Source organism: Patella vulgata, chromosome 3, assembly GCF_932274485.2.
Source record: "Patella vulgata chromosome 3, xgPatVulg1.2, whole genome shotgun sequence".
Lineage (NCBI taxonomy): Eukaryota > Metazoa > Mollusca > Gastropoda > Patellidae > Patella > Patella vulgata.
This window is the reverse complement of record NC_065881.2, coordinates 33959925-33984667: the sequence shown is the minus strand read 5'-3', so window position 1 is coordinate 33984667 and position 24743 is coordinate 33959925. Positions and strand designations below refer to the sequence as shown.

General features: G+C 35.7%; 1 long non-coding RNA gene across 1 annotated transcript; it reads right to left on the bottom strand.

Annotated features, from left to right (window-relative positions):
• Positions 1–3765: 3765 nt before the first annotated feature.
• LOC130012179 (uncharacterized) lies at positions 3766–23154 on the bottom strand. The gene is made up of 3 exons (XR_008787555.1): positions 23115–23154; positions 5593–5689; positions 3766–4679 (listed from the first exon to the last, which is right to left on the bottom strand). It is a non-coding gene; the product is annotated as an uncharacterized LOC130012179 (long non-coding RNA).
• Between the last annotated feature and the right edge of the window lie 1589 nt (positions 23155–24743).

The window sequence follows — 24743 nt, the reverse complement described above, 5'->3', positions numbered from 1 at the left end:
TATTTTGGTCGAGGGCGCATTTCTGCAGATTTTGGTTTTAGAAAAGCATTTAGAATATTATTCTATTTTGGTCGAGGGCGCATTTCTGCAGATTTTGGTTTTTAATTTAAGTACTAAGACTGTCAGTGGTTTATTTTTTTCCCGTAAAATCGTGCGCCGAACTTGAAAGACGAGTTGCCAAAATTGGCAAAATGGTTGAATATTTCTGTACTTTCCGCCATTTTGAATCCGAAACGATGTACGGTAAAATAGTGGAAGTAGATATTATACGACACCATGTATTAAAATTTCTTCCAAGATGACAGTCTTGTCAAAATCACTGACTAAAGTGTGTCTGGGTAATCGCGCTGGCTTCATAGTAGAACATTCTGTTTACGGACAGGCTTCGTATTTTTGCCGAGTTAATTATACACCGTAGACGCGTATAATAGAACAGTATAGTAATATATACTTCATATTTAGTTACATATTTATGAATAAAATAAATAGATTGTTCATAGCGTGGCCAAGAAAATGTAACTTTACAAATATTTTCAACAAATTTTCTTACTAATAACGAAGTGGATATTTAGCCGTATACGGCAAAGTATCTACTTCCACTATTTTACCGTACAAACGATAGATAACATTTTTGTGGTTATTATGGTTGTTGATACCACATGATCGGACAAGTAGACCCGTAGAAAATGAGATTTATCTGTGATTGGCCATACTTAGTAACATGGACCAATAAAGACCAATCAAAGCTAGTGTTACAATCACGTTTAGGTTATCAAACAAAATGGCGTTGTAAATACGTATTCAGGTTATTAGAATGTCACAATTAAAGATTTTTAGTTTTTTTTTTATCAAACTCAAAGTTAAAAGAAAGACACAAGTTGAAAAAGACATTGAGGAAAAGGATAAAGAATATGAAAACAATAAAAGAAATAGGAAGTATCAGATTAAGTGGCAGATCGAATTTCCATGGCTGATTACCGGCAAAAAGAATCTCTGTTTTGTCGGATATGCAGATCATGTTATGGGCCACTAGGCATATCCCAAGCAAACATTCCTGCATCGTATGACCGATACAAACGTAATTTCTTAGTTAGAGCCTGGCTGAATAAATAACGTTTGAAACAGTGATGCATTATTCTAGTTTGTTTTTTGTAAAATATGTTACAAAATGTGGGCAGGCAACATTCTAGATGGGCAGGCAACTTTTATGGGTCACCTGCCCGACTGGCAGGTTAAGTTTGAAAATTATTTCAATCACTGCCCTATAGAGGTCACAATTTTTATCCGATTTTGTTGAAAATTGAAATGTAAGTTTATAACCCAAAGATCTCGGTTCCTTTCGATATTCGCGCATATCGGACCATAACTTCCTGAATTATGGCCCCTGATTGTACGAAAAATCCTGTTTTTAGCTTGTGGACCCTATAGAGGTCTTAATTTTTATCCGATTTAAAAAACCGTATTATTATATCACAGTTACACTCTAAGGAAGGCTGAGTTTGAATTTCGTGAAAATCGGCCCAAAATTGACAGACAAAATGGCTGCCGTTCGTTTTCAAATAGTGTAAAAATATGGTATATCAAGGTTGTGGACCCTATAGAGGTCACAATTTTTATCCGATTTTGTTGAAACTTGAAATGTAAGTTTATAACCTAAAGATCTCGGTTTCTTTCGATATTTGAGCATATCGAACTGTAACTTCCTGAATTATGGCCCCTGATTGTACGAAAAATCACGTTTTTAGCTTGTGGACCCTTATAGAGGTCATAATTTTTATCTGATTTAAAATAACGTATCATTATATCACCGTTACACCCTAAGGACGACTGAGTTCGAATTTCGTGAAAATCAGCCCAAAACTGACAGACAAAATGGCCGCCCTTCGTTCTCAAATAGCATAAAAATATGGTATATCAAGGCTGTGGACCCTATAGAGGTCACAATTTTAATCCGATTTTGTTGAAACTTGAAATGTAAGTTTATAACACAAAGATCTCGGTTCCTTTCGATATTTGTTCATATCGAAATTTAATTTCCTGAATTATGGCCCTTGATTGTAGGAAAAATCACTTTCTTTTTAGCTTGTTCTCTATCCATCTCTCGAAAATGTGGGCGTATCCTGCCTGGCAGCCGCTGGTTAATTTGTGAAATCTACTTCTATATGTCTTAATAATAATATTGTATTATATAAAAATAAAAACTTTTCAATTCTACCATAACAATTTACAGTTTTCCATATTTTATAGCAGAAAATGCTTTTTTGGGTACTGTACCCTTTGTTTTACAATTTCCTGAAGTTTGGTTCATAGAAAAAAAAAATTGATAAAAATAGAAAAATTTTGGTCGCCTTAATATTTTGTAACTGTTACATATGCATTAAGGCGACTATTATGTATATTTTTATACGCCCACATTTTCATGTGGACGTATTATGCCGTCGCCCCTGTCCGTCCGGACGGACGTCCGTCTGTCCACAATTGTTTGTGGACTCTCTACAGGTCACAATTCTTATCCGATTTTGACGAAACTTGAAATATAGGTTTATCCCCAAAAGATCTCGGCTGCTTTCGATATTGGCATGTATCGGATCGAAACTTCATGGATTATGGCCCCTGATTTTTAGCTTGTGGACCCTATAAAGGTCACAATTTTTATCCGATTTATTTGAAACTTGAAATGTAAGTTTATAACCTAAAGATCTCGGTTCCTTTCGATATTCGCGCATATCGGACCGTAACTTTCTGAATTATGGCCCCTGATTGTACGAAAAATCGCATTTTTAGCTTGTGGACCCTATAGAGGTCATAATTTTTACCCGATTTAAAAAACCGTATTATTATATCACCGTTACACCCTAAGGATGGCTGAGTTCGAATTTCGTGAAAATCGGACCAAAAGTGACAGACAAAGTGGCAGCCGTTCCTGAATTATGGCCCCTGATTGTGCGAAAAATAGCGTTTCTAGCTTGTGGACCCTATAGAGGTCATAATTTTTATCCGATTTAAAAAAACATATTATTATATCACCGTTACACCCTAATATACGCATTAAGGCGACTTTATGTATATTTTTATACGCCCATATTGAAATGTGGTCATATATTGTCGTCGCCCCCGTCCGTCCGGCCGTCCGTCCGGCGTCCACAATTGCTTGTGAACGCTCTAGAGGCTAAAGTTAATATCCGATTGACTTTAAATTTATATACAGTGTTTAAGGCCATGAGACGAAGAAGCCTATTGATTTTCAGCGATTTCCGATAATTACTGCCAGAGTTATGACCCTTGATCACTTCAAAAAATCTTGTGGACGCTCTAGAGGCCAAAGTTAATATCCGATTGACTTTAAATTTATACACAGTGTTTAAGGTCATGAGACGAAGAAGCCTATTGATTTTCAGCGATTTCCAATAATAACTGCCAGAGTTATGATCCTTGATCACTTCAAAAAATCTTGTGGACGCTCTAGAGGCCAAAGTTAATATCCGATTGACTTTAAATTTATACACAGTGTTTAAGGTCATGAGACAAAGAAGCCTATTGATTTTCAGCGATTTTCGATAATTACTGCCAGAATTATGGCCCTTGATCACTTCAAAAAATCTTGTGGACGCTCTAGAGGCCAAAGTTAATATCCGATTGACTTTAAATTTATACACAGTGTTTAAGGTCATGAGACGAAGAAGCCTATTGATTTTTAGCGATTTCCGATAATTACTGCCAGAGTTATGGCCCTTGATCACTTCAAAAAATCTTGTGGACGCTCTAAAGGCCAAAGTTAATATCCGATTGACTTTAAATTTATACACAGTGTTTAAGCTCATGAGACGAAGAATCCTATTGATTTTCAAAGAAATCTGATAATTACTGCCAAAGTTATGGCTCTTGATCACCTTGAAAAATCTTGTGGACGCCCTAGAGGCCAAAGTTAATATCTGATTGACTTCAGATTGCTACACTAGAGTTTAAGATCTTGAGGCGAACAAGTATATTGATTTTCAATGAATTTTTATGACTTGGAACAGCTAAATCCATGATACAGTATTAAAAGTTTTGTATACAAAACATTAGCATGGGGCAGAACTTTATAAAAACCAAACAAATTCTAATGGTTTTCTGAGTTGTTGCTCTTAATCAGATTTTAGTGTATTATAAATGTCTCATTACCGAAAAAAGTAAAAATATGCGACAACTCTTGTTGACTGCCCGGACAATTTAGCTGCTGTGGGCGTATGTTTTGTTGCCTGGCAACCTATCTTTTCATATTTTGTGACCCGCGTGGCAACATGAGTTGGAATGCAACAAAATCTAATATTGCAGTACAGATGAAGCAAGAGAAAATATTGATTTTGGTCGAAATTGAGATTTTCACAAAAATGAATCTATAAATGAGTCTATCGATCAAAATAGCAATAAACCATTTTAAAACACTTTTATTTGAGCATTTTACAAGAGTACCGTATTCATAAATCTTTCTTTTTTCTTAAAATTCTAGCGAAATTAGTTATTTTTCGACGCACGCAGCAGGAAGACCAGCCAATCGCCTGTGACCTGTAGAGAGTCCAAAAACAATTGTGGGTGATAAAAACTTGATTTTTCGTACAATCAGGGGCCATAATCCATGAAGTTTCGGTCCGATACATGCCAATATCGAAACCAACCGAGATCTTTTGGAGATAAACCTATATTTCAAGTTAAGTCAAAATCGGATAAGAATTGTGATCTGTAGAGTGTCAACATACAAATTATGGACGGACGGACAAGGGCGACGACAATATACATCCACATGAAAATGTAGGCGTATAAAAAGGGGATTTTTCGTACAATCAGGGGTCATAATTCAGGAAGTTATGATTTGATAGGCGCAAATATCGAAAGGAACCAAGATCTTTGGGTTATAAAACATGCATTTCAAGTTTGATCAAAATCGGATTAAAATTGTGACCTCTACAGGGTCCACAACCTTGACATACCATATTTTTACACTATTCGCGTACATTCTGTCAGTTTTGGTTCGATTTTCACTAATTTCGAACTCAACCTTCATTACGGTGTAACGGTGATATACTAAAACAATTTTTTTAAATTGGATAAAAATTGTGACCTCTGGAGGGACTACAAGCCAAAAACATAATTTTTGTACAATCAGGGCCATAATTCAGGAAGTTACAATAAGATATGTGCGAATATCGAAAGGAACCAAGATCTTTGAGTTATAAACATGCATTTCAAGTTTCATCAAAATCGGATCAAAATTGTGACAACTAGAGTGTCCACAAGCTAAAAACGTGATTTTTCGTACAATCAGGGGCCATAATCCATGAAGTTATGGTCCGATACATGCCAATATCGAATGGAATCGAGATCTTAGGGAGATAAACCTATAGTTCAAGTTTTGTTGAAATCGGATAAAAAATTATGACCTGTAGAGTGTCTACAAAAAAATTGTGGACGGACGGACGGACGGACAAACAGGGGTGACGGCATAATACGTCCACATGAAAATGTGGGCGTATAAAAAAGATGGTTTTGTGATACCCATGACTTCGTTTTTAACAACTTTTCCATTTGGGTGTGTAATGAAAGAAAGGATACAAAGCTCATAGTAGCTTTTTGGAGACAACAAGGAAGTACGTAATTCGCCTAACATTGTTGATGCATGTTTCAAGCCATCCATTAATTTTCCTTTGTCCTGTAAAATAAAAAGATAGTATACATTATATCTGGATTTGAAATATTGATGAGTCCTGCTCTATGTTACCTCCTAAACTGAAACTAAATAATGCTGTAAACACTGGACAATGAAGCGACAAATGACTTATTTTTCACTGACAATTCTACTTTATAAACTAAATATGTTCTTGATAAACAAGATCTCTAATCAACCAAAATGATAGGTTGCCAGGCAACGAAACATACGTCCACAGCAGCTAAATTGTCCGGGCAGTAAACAAAGAGTTGTCGCATGTTTTTAATTCTTTCGGTAATGAAACATTTATAATACACTAAAATCTGATTAAGAGTAATAACTCATTAAGTAATTATCAGAAAATCATTAGAATTTGTTTGGTTTTTATAAAGTTCTGCCCCATGCTAACGTTTAGTATACAAAACATTTAATATCATGGATTTAGCTGTTCAAGTTATCAAAATTCACTGAAAATCAATATACTTGTTCATCTCAAGACCTTAAACTCAAAGTGATCAAGGCCCATAACTTTGGCAGTAATCAATAGGATTCTTCGTCTCATGACCTTAAACACTGTGTATAAATTTAAAGTCAATCGGATATGAGTTTTAGCCTCTAGAGCAGGATCATACATTGATGGATTCACTGACCAGTTGTTAGTAAAATTTATATCTTCATTGAGCATAATACCCTGATAGAACACTGCATACACCGCGAAACAGTCATTGATAATACATTCTTCCGATAGAATGTCCAATGCTGAATTCCAATGACACGTGACATATTGCTTGGAATTAGGTCAATAAATCAGTTTTAAATAGCATTTACCGTAATGATTTTTTTTATTATATACACATTCTGACAAAGGTTTAATTTTTAAAATATTGTCGTTTTTACTATATTAAATTGTACTGAATTTTATTTTAAAGCAATTTCAATTATGGTTGTCACGTGACAATTGTGCCCTTTGTCTATCATCAAAATTGAATAAGAACTTTTGCAAGTTACTTGACTAGTTACATGATAGACAAAAAACTACAAATTGTGTTGTGAAGAAATGCCAAGATGCCGTATCAGTTTATTTTGGCTGCAGCATATTATGATACTACCAATAGTAAAAAGATAGGTTGCCAGGCAACGAAACATACGCCCACAGCAGCTAAATCTTCCGGGCAGTCAACAAGTGTTGTTGCACATTTTTACTTTTTTCAGTAATGAAACATTTATAATACACTAAAATCTGATTAAGAGTAACAACTAATGAAGTAATTATCAGAAAACCATTAGAATTTGTTTGGTTTTTATAAAGTTCTGCCCCATGCTAATGTTTAGTATACAACACTTTTAATATCATGATTTAGCTGTTCAAGTCATAAAAATTTACTTGTTCGTATTAAGATCTTAAACTCTGTGTATCAATCTGAAGTCAATCGGATGATAACTTTAGCCTCTAGAGTGTCACAAGATTTTTCAAAGTGATCAAGGGCCTTAACTTTGGCAGTAATTATCGGAAATCTTTGAAAATCAATAGGATTCTTCGTTTCATGACCTCAAACACTGTGTATAAATTTAAAGTCAATCAGATATTAACTTTAGCCTCTAGAGCATCCGCAAGATTTTTTGAAGTGATCAAGGGCCATAACTCTGGTAGTAATTATCAAAAATCGCTGAAAATAAATAGACTTCTTCGTCTCATGACCTTAAACACTGTGTATAAATTTAAAGTCAATCGGATATTTATTTTGGCCTCTAGAGCATCCACAAGATTTTTCAAAGTAATCAAGGGACATAACTCTGGCAGTAATTATCTGAAATCGCTGAAAATCAATAGGTTTCTTCGTCTCATGACCTTAAACACTGTGTATAAATTTAAAGTCAATCGGATATTAACATTGGCCGCTAGAGTGTCCACAAGATTTTTTGAAGTGATCAAGGGCCATAACTCTGGCAGTAATTATCGGAAATCGCTGAAAATCAATAGGCTTCTTTGTCTCATGACCTTAAACACTGTGTATAAATTTAAAGTCAATCAGATATAAACTTTAGCCTCTAGAGCGTCCACAATATTTTTTAAAGTGATCAAGGGCCATAACTCTGGCAGTAATTATCGGAAATTGATGAAATCAATAGGCTTCTTTGTCTCATGACTTTAAACACTGTGCTTAAATTTAATGTCAATCGGATATTAACTTTGGCCTCTAGAGTGTCCAGAAGCCATTGTGGACACTGGACCGATGGACGGACGCGACGACAATATACGACCACATTTCAATGTGAGCGTATAATAAAGGTAACTAAAACTGCTCAATTAGCGAGCTATCTATTCAATTAGCAACAATACAATAAGAGCAAATCCTAAACATAACTAGCAGTTGCCATGATATGCCAACATTTTGCAAGAGATGGACAGAGAACAAGCTCAAAAAAAGAAGCGATTTTTCGTACAATCAGGGCCATAATCTTGGAAAATACGATCCGATATGCATGAATATCTACATGAATCGAGATCTTCAGGATATAAACATATATTCTAAGTTTCATCAAAATCAGATAAAAATTGTGACCTCTAGAGGGTCCACAACCTTGTATTACATACTTTTACACTATTTGCGTACAAGGAGCAGCCATTTTGCCTGGCAGTTTCAATCTGATTTTTACGAAATTCAAACTCAACCATCATTATGGTGTAACAGTGATATATTAAAATAATTTTTAAAATTAGATAAAAATTGTGACGTCTAGAGGGTCCACAAGCTAAACACATGATTTTTTGTACAATCAGGGGCCAGGGGCCATAATCAAGAAAGTTATGGTCTGATATGTTTGAATAACTAAAGGAACCGAGACCTTTGGAACATAAAGATATATTTTATGTATCATCAAAATCTGATAAAACTTGTGACCTCTACAGGGTTCAGAGCCAGAAGCTAAACGTGATTTTTTGTACAATCAGGGGCAATGATCCAGGAAGTTATGGTCCTATATGTGCAAATATCGAAAGGAACCAAGATCTTTGGGATATAAAACATGCATTTCAAGTTTGATCAAAATCGGATTAAAATTGTGACCTCTACAGGGTCCACAACTATGATATACCATATTTTAAGTCTCATCTAAATCGGATAAAAATTATCCGATTTTGACGAAACTTGAAATATAGGTTTATCTCCAAAAGATCTCGGTTCTTTTGATATTGGCATGTATGGGATCGAAACTTCATGGATTATGGCTCCTGATTATTCAAAAAATCATGTTTTTAGCTTGTCCTAAAAGGAACCAAGATCTTTTGGAGATAAAGCTATATTTCAAGTTTCGTCAAAATTGGATAAGAATTGTGACCTGTAGAGTGTCCACAAACAAATTGTGAACGGACAGGAACAACGACAATGTACGTCCCCACGAAAATGTGGGCGCATAAAAAAGGCTGAATGACAACCCTTCCTACAGAATGATGATTCCGAAACCAGCTTTGCTTGAAACAATTTTAATTCTTTTTACAAGTAAACTGTAGTTCTAACCATTTTGGTCAATATTTAGAACTGATTTGCAATTTTGCCGGAGGAAATTGTTGAGTGAATGAGTATTACCACTAATTTGATAAGTTAGATCTGACGTTATGACATAATGTTGAAGGAGACTATAGCAAGTCTGCACACGTGGTGGTCAGTTAGATACAGTTAGAGTTCTGAGTCTCATGAGAGTAGGTCGTCTGTCATTATGCTACGTTTATATGCTTACATATCGTGTTGTGTATTTAGTTGCTTTCTATAATAATACAAGTAGTATTATCCTGATCCTGACTTTGTTATTTATTGGGACTATCATTATGAAGTATGAAATTGGGCCAGTCTGTCATGTCAAGCAACCGGCAGCACGCATTATAAATGAATGCAACATGTTGTCAGAAGTAAACAGGTTTACCTTAAAGTTGTGTTAGGACATTAAATTCGTTCATCAACTGAGGAGAGGATTGTAGCAGAGTTGTGTTTGGACATTAAATTCGTTCATCAACTAATAAATTAATTACGGCTTACCTACTAAATTGTTTGGACATTAAATTCGTTCATAAAGCTGACAAAATACAATGGCGAAATTGAGACAACCAGAAAAGTTCCAGTTTGACAAGCCCAATGAATGGCCAGTTTGGAAACAGTCATTTTGTCGTTATCGCAAAGGATGCAAATTACACCAAGAAGACAGAGATATTCAGGTCAGTGCTCTTATCTTCTGTATGGGTGAAACTGCTGAGAAAATTTTTAATATGTTCACATTCGACAAGAATGAAGACAAGGAAAATTATGATAAAGTGTTAAAGAAATTTGACAATTATTTTGTGCTGAAGAGAAACGTCATATTTGACAGAAGTGTTTTTAATACAATGACCCAAGAAGATGATGAAAGCATAGAGTTATTTATCAGGAGATTATATGAAGCCAGTGAACATTGTGATTTTGATGACGTTGACAGGAGAATTTTGGATAGACTAGTCGTTGGATTAAAGGATAAATCAGTGTCATTAAAACTGCAAATTGAGTCAAATACTTTAACTTTGGATAGAGCTATAGAAATCGCGCGAAATATGAACCTGGTGAAAACGCAAAATAAATTTGAAACGGAAGATTCTAGACTAGACATTAATTCGATGAGTAGACAAGGTCACAGAAGTCGAGACAGTTTCAAACGCTATAGCCCTCAGAACATGTCGTCACCATGGGTACCCCGTAAATACTTGTCACCGCAGAGGACATCAAAGCCAAAACATCTCTTTAATAAAGGATACAACAATAAACAATGTTTATATAAATTTAACCGTAATCGTGTACAATATGAACATAAAAGGAATTGGTATAGACACAACAACTGTTCATTGTGTAATAGACGTCATAGTTATAATCAAGCGCTGAAATAAACGGCCGGACACAGACAATGTCCGGGTGAATTGACCCCTTTTGACAGGCCAAATTGCCTTTCGTCCGGACATAATTGTCCAACCGTGTTTTTGTAAAACATTAAGCAAAAAATATTATTAAAGTAGCTAAGTCTCTAACTCAATATCATTCAAATTCTTCAACTTTGAAAACACAAATTATTTGTCAATTTAAATCAACATTGATGCTGTGATCTTACCGGAAAAAGATGGGCTTCTGATATCCAATATTTAAGACAAAATAAACATTTTACCATTGGTACACGAATCGTGTACCATAATGCGTTTCAGCCCCAGTTCTAGCAAGAGACTCGGGGAACGAGGCTAGACACATTGCACCATATCAAACGGCGTATGTAGACTGGAATAACCAGACGCTAGAAATTTGAATTCGATTGAGACTGCTGGCTTATTTCGTGGAACATAACTGATTTGAAATTAAGAGTAAAAACGGAAACCATTGAATGTAAATCAGTTTATATACATTCATATTACAGTATTATATGCGTTGCGACCCACTTCTGTCAATTTCTAGGTCCCAAATGTTAGCGATTTAGCTCCTTTAATTTCAATTCGCGAATTCGAGTTGATCGCTAATTATTATTAGACTCGAAAATCCAGGAACAAAAATATCAATGACCCGAGTCATAGTGAAAATGTTACTATCTATATCTCGGCCACGTGCAGATAAAATAATCAATAATTTTTAGAATCGGCTCTTTTACGCTGGTTATATCAACGACCCGAGTCATAGTAAAAATATTACTATATATACATGTATCTCTCTCGGCCGCATGAAGATAAAATAATAAATAATATTGAGAATCGGCTTTTTTACACTGGTTATTCGAGTCTCGTAGCTACATGTAGCTTTGTGTTACTTTTGTACTTTCGTATATGATTAGCTCTAAATCACACCTAACATGACATGTAATTATATAAATTATTAGTAATAAAAGTAATAATATTTTAAATTAGTTTACAAGAAAATGTTCAAGTTGACTATGGATGTAATTAGGGACAGACTTTTTTATACAAAATATATCTCACTTTGTTGGACAATTCCAATGTGAATGTAAATAGAAGAGCCTTGAAAACATGTCGAATAAAATAACTTCTTACTTTTCCCAACCCTCAGACACGGATATCCCAGCTAGTGGGACCGTTCCAGAAAATTCAAAGACTGGTACTGTGTCTAATGTCTCTCATAAAGACACTTCTAAACGGGGGCCATCGCCGTCACCAGTTCGAAAATTACAAACAAGAATCGTAGAAAAGTGGATCAAAGATAGGTTGCCAGGCAACAAAACATACGACTACAGCAGCTATATTGTCCAGGCAGTCAACAAGAGTTGTCGCATATTTTTACTTTTTTCGGTAAAGAAACATTTATAATACATTAAAATCTGATTAAGAGTAACAACTCATTAAGTAATTATCAGAAAACCATTAGAATTTGTTTGGTTTTTATAAAGTTCTGCCCCATGCTAATGTTTTGTATACAAAACTTTTAACATCATGGATTTAGCTGTTCAAGTCATAAAGATTCATTGAAAATCAATATACTTGTTCGTCTCAAGACCTTAAACTCTGTGTACCAATCTGAAGTCAATCGGATGATAACTTTAGCCTCTAGAGCGTCACAAGATTTTTCAAAGTGATCAAGGGCCATAACTCTGGCAGTAATTATCCGAAATCGTTGAAAATCATTATGATTCTTCATCTCATGACCTCAAACACTGTGTATAAATTTAAAGTCAATCGGATATTTACTTTAGCCTCTACAGCGTCCACAAGATTTTTCAAAGTGATCAAGGCCCATAACTCTGGCAGAAAATCAATAGACTTCTTCGTCTCATGACCTTAAACACTGTGTATAAATCTAAAGTCAATCGGATTTTAACTTTAGCCTATAGTGCGTCCACAAGATTTTTCAAAGTGATCAAGGGCTATAACTCTGGCAGTAATTATCGGAAATCGCTGAAAATCAAGAGGCTTCTTTGTCTCATGACCTTAAACACTGTGCATAAATTTAAAGCCAATCGGATATTAACTTTAGCCTCTAGCGCGTCCACAAGATTTTTCAAAGTGATCAAGGGCCATAACTCTGGCAGTATTTATTGGAAATCGCTGAAAATCAATAGGGGCAATTCCAGCGTTACTCACGTTACATTTAAAGAACCCCATCCATATTGAGATTAAGACTACAAACAACAATCTACATTGATATGTTAAATATTGTGTATGGGCATCCATCAATGATGGAAGGAAATAATAAGATAGAATGTAAACAAAAATGAAATAATTTTTTTTGGGTGACATCTGAAAAACATGGTGTTACATGGAACCTTCAAGTCTAATCTCTTATTTATAATAAGTATTTATTGCATAGGTATGGATGTTATTAAGTTATTTCTTTGCAATAAAGTATAAATATATGGAAAGGATCTGATTTTTTTCATGAAGCGTGTTGAAAATGTTGTTACTCACGTTATGTTACTCACGTTACACATTCATATTGTAAAATCAAAACTAAAGAACACTTATAAATAAAACTTTATAAGTGATGACATGTTTCAGGATAAGTTCAAATAAATCCAACCACAGATAATACTAATTATTAGTAGTACTTAAGTCACTTATTCAACCAATTGTTGGTAGGTTTACTTAAACATTCCAAAGATACCTAAAATTTTCGAAAAATAAGCTTACAAAAATTTTAATTTCAATTTATTAAAGTATATGTTCAAGTTCATTTAGAATAATAATAATACAGTTTCCACCACGTGACTTTTCATACAATCAGGGGGCATAATTCGGGAAGTTACCATCGGATATAGTGTGTAACAGTGATATATTCAAACTGTTTTTTATATAGGATAAAAATTCTTAACTGTAGAAGAACTCGATTTTTCATACAATCAAGGGCTATAATTCAGGAAGTTACAAACCGATATGTGCGAATATCGAAAGGAACCAAGATCTTTGAGTTATAAATATGCATTTGAAATTTCATCAAAATCAGATGAAAATTGTGACCTCTAGAGTGTCCACAAGCTAAAAACGTGATTTTTCATACAATCAGTGGTCATAATTTGGGAAGTTACAATCCGATATGGGCGAATATCAAAAAGAACCAAGATCTTTGGGTTATAAACATGCATTTCAAGTTTCATCAAAATCAGATGAAAATTGTGACCTCTAGAGTGTCCACAAGCTAAAAACGTGATTTTTCGTACAATCAGGGGCCATAATTCAGGAAGTTACAATCCGATATGCACGAATATGAAAAGGAACTAAGATCTTTCGGTTATAAACATGCAGTTCAAGTTTCATCAAATCAGATGAAAATTGTTACCTGTAGAGTGTCCACAAGCTAAAAACGTGATTGTTCGTACAATTAAAGGCCATAATACATGAAGTTATGGTCCGATACATGCCAATATCGAAAGGAACCGAGATCTTTGGGAGATGACCTATATTTCAAGTTTCGTTAAAATTGGATAAAAACTGTAACCTGTAGAGTGTCCAGGGACCATGGTATAATACGTCCACATGAAAACGTGGGCGTATAAAAATAATTCTAGCTGAAATATATAGAGGTAATGTGTGTTAATCACATCACATATTGCATTACTCACGTTACATAAATGATTCTGTTACTCATGTTACAAATTTGTAGGTGCCATTATATGGAGAATAAATGACATTTTATATTGAATCATTTTATTTTAAGTACATGGTCAATAGTAGATATTCCATAGAAAATATGGCCGACGTAACCATAAAACAAATTGAACCATCATTGTTTTTCCATTTTTTGTGTTACTCTTGTTACGAGTGCCATGTACTTCGTATTATATACTATAAAACTGACTCATTTGAATATCAACATTTGTTGTTATTATTTTGAATAAGGAGAAGATTTATATTTAAATTAGTAATTAGGAACTTTTAAATCAAAAACATTATATAGCTACAAATCAGTTAATGATATTTCTATATATGTCAAGGTAAATGATAATGGTGCTATATAAAAAGGTCACTAGAATTTTTACAATTTCTTTTTAATTCCAAACCCTAAAGAATATATAGACCAGACAAACTTAAAAAAATGGTTCTAATTGCTGTTTCATTTTTTACTAACCATGTCCACATTTGCATGGAATTGCCAATAGGCTTTTTCGTCTCATGAGCTTGAACACTGTGTATAAATTTAAAGTCAATCGGATATTAACTTGTGGACGGACGGACGGACGGGGGCGACGACAATATACAACCATTTTTCAATGTGGGCGTATAAAAATGACTTGGCAGATTCTGAACCATTTACGACAACTCAAGATGTCTATTCATTATTTAACTCTGAATCTGAATCAGAGTTTTTAGGATTTAGTCCCCAGCCCCACCAAAGAGATTAATGACATTATTATATGAACTATAAAGTTGTAATGCATATAGATATAATATAAACTTAAAACTCCAGGTTGTGAGTCATCAATTTATTTTATTAATAAATGTATGTATAATATATAAACACTAGCAGAATGCCCGGCTTCGCTCTGGGTTCATAACCCCAATACCGGAAGGGGTAGACTAACGCCACCTGGCCTATGTTACTCACCGGTCAGAGCTACCCCTATACCCCAAATTTCAGACTCGGGGCAGACCTAGTGTAGCTGCCAACAGCGAACAGACAGACAGACAAACAGACAGACAAACGACAGTCACAAATATTAGTATAGATAGTAAATTTTAACAGTTTTTTTTGTATAATATACTTTATAAAGTATTTGTCAGGCTGAAAATTTGAAATGTCCGGCCGAAATTCAGTTAAAGCTGTTAAACGTGAAAGTTACATTTTACCAACGTTTGAAGACATTTTACATAAGTTAGCAAATGCGCGTTACATAAGTCGGTTAGACGCTTCAGGTGGATTTAACCAGGTACCTCTCGACGAGGAGAGTCGGAAATTGACAACGTTTATAACATCATCGGGACGATATAGGTTTAAGAGACTACCATTTGGTATTTCAAGCGCTCCAGAGATTTTTATGCGTATAATGCATCAAATTTTAGTGAATTTACAAGGAACCGCCACTTACATCGATGATATTTATATTTTTGGATCAAACCTCGAGGAACATGATAGAAATCTTCAAAATGTGTTAAAAAGGTTAAAAGAAAGTGGTTTAAAACTCAATAGAGAAAAGTGTATATTTCGGAAAACAGAGATTGATTTTCTGGGACATAAAATTACGCCGAATGGGGTAATTCCCAATCCTAATAAAGTATCTGCTATCACTAACATTGAAGTGCCGAAAAACATTCCAGAATTGCGTCGTATTATCGGAATGATCAACTATTTAGGATGTTATATACCAAACCTTTCGAATGTTATGCAACCGTTAAACGATTTATTACACAAAGATGTTGCTTGGAGATGGGATAAAGCCCAAGACTTAGCTTTCAATAAAATTAAGGATATTTTAACTTTGAAACCTGTGCTAGCTGTATTTGACATTCATAAACCAACAATGGTTAGTGGGGACGCAAGTTCCTATGGATTAGGAGGCTGTATCATGCAAGAGCATGATGGTATTTGGAAACCTGTACCATTTTGTTCACAAACTTTGAATGACGCTGAACGTTATGCCCAAATTGAAAAGGAGTGTTTATCGCTAGTGTGGGCATGTGAAAAATTTGACAAATACCTTTGGGGATTAAATTCTTATCGACTAGTTACGGATCATAAACCTCTAATCCCTCTGATAAATAGGAAAGATATTAACCAAATTCCTATTCGCTGTCAAAGAATGATAATGCGTCTTATGCGTTACAATCCAATTGCTGAATACTCACCAAGAAAAACAATGCTTATCAGCGATACATTGTCAAGAAGTCCACAACGGGAAAATTTCATAAATGAACTTGAAAGTGACGTAAATATGTACATGAGCCCAATTGTGAGTTCATGGCCAGCTTCTGATAAACAGTTAAATACTATTCGTCAAGCTACTTTAAACGATGAAACGTCACAAGATGTTTTACGTTTTGTACGCTATGGTTGGCCACATTATAAACGTGATGTTAATCCGAGATTATATGATTATTATTCTGTTCGCGAGAGACTTACAGAAGTTAACAGATTATTAGTATACTGTAGTAGAATTGGCATTCCTGTGTCTATGTGTGAGGAGATGATAGAACGAATTCATGCAGGACATCTAGGCATCAACAAGTGTCGAGAACGAGTAAATATGAGCATTTGGTGGCCTAGAATGGTTAAAGATATTGCTCATCGTGTTCAATCGTGTGAATTTTGTCAAAGTCAAAGACCGAATCAACATAAAGAACCTTTATTACCAACACCACTACCAGATTGTCCTTGGAAACATTTAGGTGCAGATTTATTGACTTTCAAGGGCAAGGAATATATGGTGATTGTAGATTATTTTCGCGATGCGATGCATTGAAATTGTTTATTTAAGTACTACAACAAGCTGAAATGTTATTCATAAATTTAAAGATAGTTTCGCGAGATTCGGAATACCAGAGTTACTAACTACTGACAACGGACCTCAGTTTGCGTCTAGGGAATTTTCTAATTTTTGTTGTGACTTTGGAATTAATCATGTCACAACAAGCCCTTACTTTGCGTCCACAAATGGTGAAGCAGAGAGAGCTGTACAAACCGCGAAAAAGATATTAAATCAACTTGATCCAACATTAGCATTAATGGTCTACAGATCAACCCCATTACAAGTTACAGGTGTGAGTCCTACTCAATTACTGATGAGACGACAAATGGCCTAATTTTAAAAATGTGAGGAGAAGAGATAACTATAGAAAGTTTCAAACACGTAGAAATTTTAATAGACATCACAACACATGCGAATTAGACGAACTAAAACTGGGTGATAAAGTTATTTCCAAACTCGATGGAGAAAAGTCGGGTAGACCCAGGTCCCAGTGTTGTTATTAAGAAATGTACTCAACCTAGATCATACATAATTGAAAATAAGTTTGGTTTATATAGACATAAAAGTCGCCACTTATACATTGCTAACAAAGTACAATTTTATGCTAATGCTTTTGATAAGACTAATGATGTTGAAACTGAAAACGATTATTATCGTCAGCATGTGAATCCACCGGATCCGCCTGATATTCAACCTCGTCGTTCAGGTCGCAATATTGTACCACCTACACGATTCAAAGATATTAAAAATTTAGATTAGTAAAGCAGTAAATGGAACAAAGTTTATTGGGTTATTAAGTAAATAGCATTAATATTTAGTTCATTATTACAATAGTAGGCCTATATTGTATTCAAACATGTCAAATTAGTGTCTTACAGTTTTAAGAAATTCAATTTTGAATGTTAATTATATAAAAGGGGGAGATGTTGAGTGAATGAGTATAACCACTAATTTGATAAGTTATTTCTGACGTTATGATGTATACGTAACTAATGTACGAAAATTAATTGATGGCTAGCTTTTATTTTGCACGTATACAGTGAATGGCCATTTTGCTCAGTAATCCCAGCCAGAATTTGGCTATTTTCTAAATTTGCGTTAAAGTTTAAAATATTTGTTTTAGAACTGAAATAAATTAACTATTAGTCAATCCCAATGCTAACCAGCGGCTGCCAGGCAGGATAAGCCAACATTTTCGAGAGATGGATGGAGAACAAGCCAAAAAGAAAGTGATTTTTCCTACAATCAAGGGCCATAATTCAGGAAATTACAATTCGATATGCGCAAATATCGAAAGGATTCAAGATCTTTGGGTTATAAACTTACATTTCAAGTTTCAACAAAATCGGATAAAAATTGTGACCTCTATATAGGGTCCACAACCTTGATATACCATATTTTTACGCTATTTGAGAACAAGGCGCGACAATTTTGTCTGTCAGTTTTGGGCTGATTCTCACAAATTTCGAACTTAGCTGTCCATAGGGTGTAACGGTGATATAATAAAACGTTTTTTTAAATCGGATAAACATTATGACCTCTATAGGGTCCACAAGCTAAAAACGCGATTTTTCGTACAATCAAGGACCATAATTCAGGAAGTTATGGTCCGATATGCGCGAATATTTGAGAACGTACAGCGGCCAATTTGTCTGTCAGTTTTGGGCCGATTTTCACGAAATTCGAACTCAGCCGTCCTTAGGGTTTAGCGGTCATATAATAATACGGTTTTTTAAATCAGATAAAAATTATGACCTCTATAGGGTCCACAAGCCAAAAACGCGATTAGGGTTTAACGGCGATATAATAATACGATTTTTAAAATCGGATAAAAATTATGGAGAGAGAGAGAGAAATGGGGTTTAACATCCACTTGACACAAACTAGGTCATTTCAGGACTAACATATGGTTTTAATTTTATTTCAAGAATTCGCTTGCGCGTAGGGGTCTTTAGCAGTGGGAGGAAACCGGAGGACCCGGAGAAAACCAATGAGGTCTGTCAGGCGACCCTACTCCTTGCCACGTACAACCAGAGATTCGAAACCACGCCAGTTGACTCAATGACAGGCTTTATGATACAGTGGCACACGCTAACCATTCAGTCATCTAACCCCCCATCAAAATTATGACCTCTATAGGGTCCACAAGCTAAAAACGCCATTTTTCGTACAATCAGGGGCCATAATTGAGGAAGTTACCGACCGATATGCGCGAATATCAAAAGGAACTAAGATCTTTGGGTTATAAACTTACATTTCAAGTTTCAACAAAATTGGATAAAAATTTTGACCTCTATAGGGTCCACAACCTTGATATACCATATTTTTACGCTATTTGAGAACGAACAGTGGCCAATGTGTCTGTCAGTTTTGGGCCAATTTTCACGAAATTCGAACTCAGCTGTCCTTAGGGTTAAGCGGTCATATAATAATACGCTTTTTTAAATCAGATAAAAATTATTACCTCTATAGGGTCCACAAGCCAAAAACGCGATTTGGGTTTAACGGCGATATAATAATACGATTTTTTAAATCGGATAAAAATTATAGAGAGAGAGAAATGGGGTTTAACGTCCACTCGACACAAACTAGGTCATTTCGAGACTAACATATGGTTTTAATTTTATTTCAAGAATTCGCTTGCGCGTAGGGGTCTTTAGCAGTGGGAGGAAACCGGAGGACCCGGAGAAAACCCATGAGGTTGGTCAGGCGACCCTACTCCTTGCCACGTACAACCAGAGATTCGAAACCACGCCAGTAGACTCAATGACAGGCTTTATGATACAGCGCGCGCACGCTAACCATTCAGTCATCCAACCCCCCATAAAAATTATGACCTCTATAGGGTCCACAAGCTAAAAACGCGATTTTTCGTACCATCAGGGGCCATAATTCAGGAAGTTACAGTCCGAAATGCACAAATATCGAAAGGAACCGAGATCTTTGGGTTATAAACATACATTTCAAGTTTCAACAAAATCAGATAACCAGCGGCTGCCAGGCAGGATACGCCCACATTTTCGAGAGATGGATAGAGAACACGCTAACAAGAAAGTGATTTTTCCTACAATCAAGGGCCATAATTCAGGAAATTACAATTCGATGTGAGCATATATCGAAAGGAACTGAGATCTTTGTGTTATAAACTTACATTTCAAGTTTCAACAAAATCGGATAAAAATTATGACCTCTATAGGGTCCACAACCTTGATATACCATATTTTTACGCTATTTGAGAACGAACGGCGGCCATTTTGTCTGTCAATTTTGGGGCGATTTTCACAAAATTCAAACTCAACTGTCCTTAGGGTGTAACGGTGATATAATAATACATTTTTTTAAAATGGAAAAAAATTATGACCTCTATAGGGTCCACAAGCTAAAAACGTGATTTTTCGCACAATCAGGTGCCATAATTCAGGAAATTACGGTCCGATATGCGCGAATATCGAAAGGAACCGAGATCTTTGGGTTATAGACTTACATTTCAAGTTTCAACAAAATCGGATAAAAATTGTGACCTCTATAGGGTCCACAACCTTGATATACCATATTTTTACGCTATTTGAGAACGAACGGCGGCCATTTTGTCTGTCAATTTTGGGGTGATTTTCACAAAATTCAAACTCAACTGTCCTTAGGGTGGAACAGTAATATAATAATACGGTTTTTTAAATCGGATAAAAATTATGACCTCTAATGGGTCCACAAGCTAAAAACATGATTTTTCGTACAATCAGGGGCCATAATTCAGGAAGTTACGGTCCGATATGGGCAAATATTGAAAGGAACCGAGATCTTTGGGTTATAAACTTATATTTCAAGTTTCAACAAAATCGGATAAAAATTGTGACCTCTATAGGGCCCACAACCTTGATATACCATATTTTTACGCTATTTGAGAATGAACGGCGGCCATTTTGTCTGTCAATTTGGGGCCTATTTCATGAAATTCAAACTCAGTCGTCCTTAGGGTGTAACGGTGATATAATAATACGTTTTTTTTAAATCGGATAAAAATTATGACCTCTATAGGGTCCACAAGCTAAAAACGCAATTTTTCGTACAATCAGGGGCCATAATTCAGGAAATTACGGTCCGATATGCGCGAATATCGAAAGGAACCGAGATCTTTGGGTTATAAACTTACATTTCAAGTTTCAACAAAATCAGATAAAAATTGTGACCCCTATAGGGTCCACAACCTTGATATACCATATTCTTACGCTATTTGGGAACGAACGGCGGCCATTTTGTCTGTCAATTTTGGGCCGATTTTCACGAAATTCTAACTCAGTCATCCTTAGGGTGTAACGGTGATATAATAGAACGTTTTTTTAAATCGGATAAAAATTATGACTCCTATAGGGTCCACAAGCAGGGGCCATAATTCAGGAAGTTACTGTCCGATATGCGCAAATATCGAACGGAACTGAGATCTTTGGGTTATAAACTTACATTTCAAGTTTCAACAAAATCGGATAAAAATTGTGACCTCTATAGGGTCCACAAGCTAAAAACGTGATTTTTCGTACAAACAGGGGCCATAATCCATGAAGTTTCAATCCGATACATGCCAATATCGAAAGCAGCCGAGATTTTTTGGGGATAAACCTATATTTCAAGTTTCGTCAAAATCGGATAAGAAATGTGACCCGTAGAGAGTCCACAAACAATTGTGGACGGACAGGAGCGACTGTGACCTCTACTATAGGGTCCACAACCTTGATATATCATATTTTTACGCAATTTGATAACGAACAACGGCCATTTTGTCTTGTCAGTTGTGGGCCATAATTCAGGAAGTTACGGTAAGATATGCACAAATATCGAAAGGAACCGAGATCTTTGGGTTATAAGCATACATTTCAAGTTTAAACCAAATTGGATAAAAATTGTGACCTCTACAGTGTTCACAAGCTAAAAATGTGATTTTTCGTACAATCAGGGGCAATAATCCATGAAGTTAAAGTCCGATACATGCCAATATCAAAAGGAACCGAGATCTTAGGGTGATAAACCTATATTTCAAGTTTCGTTGTTCAAATCGGATAAAAATTGTGACCTGTAGACTGTTCACAAACAATTGTGGACGGAGGGACAGGGGCGACGACAAAATACGTCCACATGAAAATGTGGACGTATAAAAACATCGAGTTTACATTTTTATTGAAAGTGTGATTACCTTCGATTATTTTCAGCTTATTTTCATGATGCAAGAATGACCGCGCATTCACTTTTAGTGCAAATGAACCCATTTGACCTTTGACCCCAAATATCTCGAAAACGCCCCAACCACTCGGCATCGTATTCTACGCAAAATTTTACTCTAGAAAAGTTCAGTCTGGTTTTGTGCCCATTTGATGGACACCCCCCCGCGCTGAGCCTTCAGACTAATGTTATTTTTGTGAAAAATCATTGGAAGAAGAGAGAACATGTCGGGACTGGACTAATTATATAGTCTTTATAGGTGCAAAGGAAACAATGCTGAAGATAAATCTATTGTTTACAATGTAACGTAACGTGTTGTTGACCTCATGACCCATTGACGTCAATGTCATGACCTGTGATGTGTAGATCACGTGATATGGATATCATGGCTATTGACTGTGTCTGAGATACTTCTCCGCAGGTAGCGTGTCTCAGATGTTCAGAATGGACGTAATGTTGAAGGAGACTATATTAGATGTTAGATACAGTTAGAGTTCTGAGTCTCATGAGAGTAGGTCGTCTGTCATTAGGCTATGTTTATATGCTTACATATCGTGTTGTGTATTTAGTTGCTTTCTATAATAATACAAGTAGTATTATCCTGATCCTGACTTTGTTATATATTGGGGCTATCATTATGAAGTATGAAATTGGGCCAGTCTGTCATGTCAAGCAACTGGCAGCACGCATTATATATGAATGCAACAGAAATGCCCAAATCCCGATATGAGCTAGAATGATTTAGCCCCATGGCTACCCGTCGATAACTTATCGGTAAGCTTATATGTTTTAAAATAAAATCTAATACCAGACATCTTTTCATCTGAAAGGCCTGATTCTTCACAACATTTAGAGCTTCTTCCAGTAGTTTGTCCTGCTCCTCCTGAGGTGATAATTGTGGTGTTGACGGCTGTAATAATTAAAACAGTATAAGAAAAATTAAGATAGTACAGACAGTAATAATTACACCATTATAAAATAGTGTTAATTATTAAAATATCATATAAGAGATAACAATAATTACATCATTATAAAATAGTGTTAATGATTAAAACATTATATTAAAGGAGCTAAATCCGTATTCTTTGGCACCTAGAAATGGACACAAATGGGTCTCAACTCATTATAAGTAATATGAATGTACATGTATATAAACTGATATTTACATTCAATCGTGTCTGTTTTTAGTGTAATTTCAAATCCGTTATGTTCTGCGAAATATGCAAAGAGTCCAATTGAATGGCAGTCTTTGGCGTCTGGATATACCAATCTACACCGGAAGTATACTCCCCTTTGGATATGTTTAGCCTCGTTCATCGAGTCATTTCATTACAAATGGTGCTCGAAAGCATTCTGGCACGCGATTCATGTGCCAATTTTAAAATTTTCATCTTGTCTTAAATATTGGATATCAGAAGCCAATCTTTTCACAGTAAAATAACAACATTTAAATTGACCAATTAGTCGTGTTTGAAACGTTGAAGACTGTGAATGATATCGAGTTAGCGACTTGCCTTCTTTAAAGAGCACATCAAGTGAGAAAACAATATTATATGTACGTTCGTCGTTCGTTCGTTCTTGGTGTTTAACGTCTGCTTCCACATAAGTGATATCGCAGACAAGACATAGGAGAGCCGAAGCTGATTCCTGTTTTTTAGAATATGATTTTGCAATCTTTCCATTTGGCCTTAGGCCATGGATTTGGTTTAGTGGGAAGTTCTTCCCTTTATTTAATATAAAACATATCGTTTGGTAGATGATCTCGTCTGCTTCTGGATTGGTAGATGTCATCGTTTTAGTGTTTAAGTGCCAGGCCCGTCTTATCGTGGCCTCCCCCCGTACTCCACTATCCCACTCTCTGGGTTTGGTATCAGTTTTATTTGCGGAATAGTGTTTAGGTGCCGAGTTCGTCTGACCGTAACTCCCCCTTACTCCACTATCCTGCTAGTTTGGTAGATGTCATCTTTGTGGGGTTTGTGTTTAGGTGCCAGGCCCGTCTTATCGTGACCTCCCCTTACTCCACTATCCCACTCTGTAGGTTTGGTGTCTGTTTTTGGTGGAATAGTGTTTAGATGCCGAGTCCGTCTGATCGTGACTCCCCCTTACTCCACTATCCTGCCAGTTTGGTATAAATCCCCTATGTAGTTTAGTGTTTAGATGCCGGGCCCGTCTAACCGTGACCCCCTCTTACTTCACTTTTCTACTTAGTCCAACTGTGTCCATTAGGGCGTGGATTTGTTCGAAGATTTGCAGTTTCAGATCTGGTCTCAGGAAGAGTAGGTTCTTAGTGTTGAATGGTATGTTGTTGGTCTCCATTGTTCTCACTAGTTCCCTTCTGATTTCCAAAATGACTTCTGGTCTTGAGTCCGAGTTGTCATTTTGGATTGAAATCAGACTGCTCAGAGAGTCGCTTGGAATGACGAACTTACTAGTCTTT